Genomic DNA, 5,154 nt, shown 5'->3' with positions numbered 1-5,154 from the left:
GGGTCAAGTTTATGTTCTATTCAGCTAAAGAGGAGTTTCAATAAAATGTACACAAAATGATATCACCTTCCTACTTTAAAATATTCCCAAGTCTAAGGTAAGAATAAATTCAATAGTCCAGCAGACAGATGCCCTTCATAATAGGCATTGCCTCCTGCCCCCTCTAAACTTAAGTTTTACTTTGTGCCCTGTGCTCAAAGCACGAGTGCTTCCCAAATACTGCCATAATTATATCCCATAACTATTTCAACTCAGCTGCCTTTACTGTCCCTTTTGATCTGTGGAGTCTCCACACTCCTACAGTCTATCGGTCCTGTCATCCTCCCTCACCCACCGTATTTTTTTTACTTGGCTTCCACAGCACTCCCTCCTGAACAGCTCTCCCCACTGAGCATCCCAGCCTTTCTTCGTCAGTTCTTGGGAGTCTACTGTGGTATTTACTCTACTGTGAATTTTTGATGGTTTCAATGAAATCAGATGGCCTGATTCCTTCCACGGTAGGAACCGTTGACCTACCACCTACTCACCTGTGACCTTGAGCTATTTACATTATAACACCTCCCAAAACTCATTTTCTCATTTTATTATCTGAAACAAATGAAAATAATAATGTGTGCATATGTTACCTAGTCCTTATGGACATTACACGGAGCAATGCGTATAGAGCATTTAGAGCAGTGCTTGAAACACATGCATTGTCACTGATAGCCTGCATTAATCACGGCATTTATAGGGCCTCACATGCCCCAGGCTCAATAAAGAGGGAGGAAATATGTACTCACCCCCAAAGAGTGCCACTGGATTTCGTAGTATTAAAAACATTAAATCTTTTGAAGGAGAGCTGAGAAGTACTTCTACATCAGAGGACACTAGGACACAGTCCTTCCTCAGAGTCCAGAGCTTGCTTCCTGAGAGCCTCAGTGCCTTCCTTCAGTTCTATAGTAAACCACATCCCAGCCATGAGCAGCCTAGGACCAGGGAGGCAACCTGTTTGTAGGCCCAGAACTTTCTCCTTTTAGAAGAGAAAATGGCAAATAAATAAATAAAATCTGTATAAATTTAAATAATTGGAAGGCAGCTTGACTGAAAAAGACGCTTTTCTTTTTCACCACAAATGTCACCATCTGGACTTTTCCTTTTTTAATTTCTTTGGGACATGACAAGTCACTGGGCTGATAGAATCACACCCAGTCAAAAATGACAGACATATCTCAGCAAGTTAGAGTGGGCAGAGTTCCAGGGTGTCCAGTGAGGACCCAGAAACCAGTGGGAGGGCATTTTCAACAGCTCCCCAGAACACAGGAGCTCCTGAAGTGTGAGTCTCTGAAAAACACCCACCCACACACCAACACCCACATGCCACACACACACATGCACACTACACAAATACCCACCATGCACACACATACACACACCCCTACAACATACAAACACATACCACACACACATGCCACACACACACCATGTGAACACATACCATACACATACACATATACTACACACACTGTACTTACACACACATACAACACACACATACCACATACACAGGTATCACATATACCACACACATATACCAAAAACACACCATATATGCCACACAAACATGCACACACACACCACATATATACCACACACACACACACACACACACACACACACACACACACACACACACACACACCATGTGTGTATTTTCCAGATAGCATTCAATTAACCTGATAGCTAACTCCTTTTCAAGCCATGGAAAGGGCAGGAAAGGGCAGTAAGCAGGCTGTGCTGCTATTAAAACCCCACACATGGCCACTGTTTCTCTACTTATGTTGGCTTCTCCTAAACAGTCCTCTATGGAGGAGGACAAGAAGAATCAAAGAAAACAGTTACACTGTGTCCACCGTCTTGCATTGGTTAACTGAGAACCTTTACAAGGCCACAGATCAGCAGGCAGATTTAGAAAGCACCTCCGATCACTGCTACCGACACACTTCAGTATATTACTCTCGTTCTATCTGACTTAAGTGATGATTATCTAGAAAGCTTAACAGATATTTCTCCTATAGATCTTAAGGACAGCACTTCTACAAAATAGAAGACATATGCTATGTTTCAAATGCTCTTCTAATGGCAATTTAGGAAGCTGTAGTTTTCCCCATTACTCTGTTTGTATGAGTCTTAAGACCAGTGCATTACATATATATACACACCTATGCGTGTGTATATTCATTTGCCAATTTCCACACTGTGAATCTAGGAGATTGAGTCCACTGAGACTATGCTTTTCAACCTTGAATGTGTCCATGAATCCTTTGAGAAACTTGTCTAGATTCAGGTTCTCATTAAGTCATCCACACTTCTCAGGAGCCAGGAGAAATGATAACAGTCCATAGCCCACACTGTTAGTAAAAGACTAGCAGGCAATAGACAATGGTTTTCATTATAGAGGATTGAGTCTTTTTAGGACATACCCATACCAGTCACTGAACAGAATAGCATCTTCCTAATCCCCCCTCAGGGCCATAGCCTGCTCCAGCTCTATCAGTCACCTGTAATGTTGGCTCCAGGGAGCTTCAGTGTCTCTGGTTATTTTTTCTGACCATCATTAAGAATGTGCCCAAAATGATGCATTTAGCATGCACCCTCAGGGCCTGGCCTTTCTTAAAATCCCTTTATGGCTTCCCTTCACTTTTAGGATAATATGAGAAGTTTTTTAAATGTCCTCTTTCTGCTTCACCTTCCAACACACTACCTTTCCATCACTAATTTGTCCACTGTGCCCTTTGTTTGGCTTCTTAGGCATGGAGAACTTCTCCTCAACTCAGAGATACAGCTCTGGCACATCTACCACCTGCTTAGCACCTTTCCTCATTGTTTTCTCTCCCTGGTCTCTCACCCGCCCCCATTCTGAAACCTCTGCTTCAGTTTTTAAGGGATTCAACAGTTTCCATTGAGTGTTGGATACTCTCAGGGGACTTTATCCTTCGCTTTCATCATATGTATGAATGCATTGTTCCTAGTTGTTTCATTCTCAGCTCAGTTAGAGCAGGAATGATGAGTATCTTATGTGTCACCAAGCCACCAGCACATGGTATACAGAAGGTTAGTGAATGCTGGAGAAAGATGAAGGAATGGGGGCTACAAAACTGAACTCATTACCAAGACTGACCAATAGTTTATAATTATAATATATTATATTATAATAGTTTATAATGATAGACTATGCTGAGAGTTTCTCTGTGCTGTGGAGGAGACAGTGGGGTCAGATATTGGACAAGGGTGAAATATGGGGCTTAGTATACTTGGAAGGTGTTGCACAGAGAGTGGCTATTCAAAAAAGCAGGCATGGAAGGATTATTCCAGACAGAAGGGGATAGGCAAGCAATACTCAGATATACAGTCTTTTATGCTATGAAAAGTAACTTGGTGTTTAGAGTACAGGTGGGGGTTAAAGTAGGCTTAATGGTTTTGGATTTGGAAATATTGTAATGAGGTGTGTCATAATTAAGTTTGTTCTTCAGCAACAGCTCTGTGAAAACAATATTAAGGATGGAGGTAATCAAGATTTGATACAGAATGTGAAAGAAATTATATATATTCCAAGTAATATATGAAGCAAAATGAATGTTAGTACAGAAAACCATAATGTGTTTCCTGCCTTCCCTGAAGCTTAAGGTTATGAAGTGGGCTCAACTAAACAACTACATAGACACTGGATTGACAGAGATGTATAGAAACAGGAGCCATTAAGAACACATCACTCACTCATTTATAAAAAAACATGTTGGATGCTTACTTTATGCTAGGTACTATAAAAGTCCTAGACATGTTATAGTGAACAAAGCTAAGAGAACCTCCACCACCATACACACATATGGCTTAGATTGCACAGCAGACAGAAAACAAACAGAGATAACAGACAAAAGTAGTAGAAGCAGGCATGATGGACCAGAAGGTATTGAAGATAGACAGACCATGGAAACACAATTTCAGATAGTGTCTTAGTTGGGGTTTTATTCCTGTGAAGAGACATCAGGACCACAGAAACTCTTATAAAGGGAAAAATTTAATTGAGACTGGTTTAGTTTCAGAAGTTTTATCCATTATCATCATGGCAGGAAACATGGTGGCATCAAAGCAGACATGGTGCTGGAGGAGGAGCTGAGAGTTCTACATCTTGATCCTCAGGAAGCAGAAGGAGACTTTGTGCCTACCTGGGCATAGCTTGAGCATAGGAGACTTCAAAGCCCACCCCACAGTGACATACTTCCTCCAACAAGCCACTCCTCCTAATAGTGCCACTCCCTATGGTCCAAGAATTCAAACACATGAGCCTATGAAAGCCATACCTATTCAAACCAACACAGATAGTGTGGTGTGGTCACTGAAGTCTTCCTTGAAAAACTGCTATTTGATCCAAAATAAAAACAAACAAAAAACAGATGGCAAATGTGCCATGTGACCCTTACTCTAAAGCTGTGTCCTAGAATCCAGTTCCATAACCTATTTTGAGGCCAGTGGCCCTGTTTCAGGGTAGCAAGTCACACTTGTGACACTGAATGGTGGTGTTAATGAGGGCTACAGAGAGCTTTTAGTGACAAGATCTCTGTGATGCAATATTGTTCTGTGTGTTGATGGTCTGCCTTTTACCATCCCAATTCATAAACTTCTAGCTCTCTGACTCAAAAAAAAAAAAAGAAACAAGAAGAAGGAAACAATAACATGTGTATCTAAGCATGAGTAGATCAATTAAGATGGAAATACAGAGAATTTTCTTTGAAAATGACACTTTTCTTGTCAGAATAAGAGGATGAGAGACCCTCTTAAAACACAAGGTGAAGTATCAGTATGATAGTTTTAGAGTCAAGATAGGTAAGAGAAACAGACCATTTCCTTTGGGCAAACAAGTGGGAAATGATGGGGTCAGACATCTGAATTCACTAGCAAGTACACACATTCTCCATTCTGAGTCGTGTCTTCCAATGTTAACAGCACTGCAATTAGTAAATGATCTTATGTTCAATTGTCCATGGAGCGCCTCTTCCCTCTGCCTCCCAAGTTTGTTGTGAAATTTGTGGTACATCTTACAATGAATGGCACTGGAGGACCAACACAGTGGGATCAGCTGGAGATTAGATTAGGCAGGCTCTCTGGCTGATATCC

This window comes from Mus caroli, unplaced genomic scaffold, assembly GCF_978045245.1.
Source record: "Mus caroli unplaced genomic scaffold, Mus_caroli_1 scaffold_20, whole genome shotgun sequence".
Taxonomy (NCBI): Eukaryota; Metazoa; Chordata; class Mammalia; order Rodentia; family Muridae; genus Mus; species Mus caroli.
The sequence above is the reverse complement of the archived record's forward strand: the minus strand, read 5'-3'. Positions refer to the sequence as shown.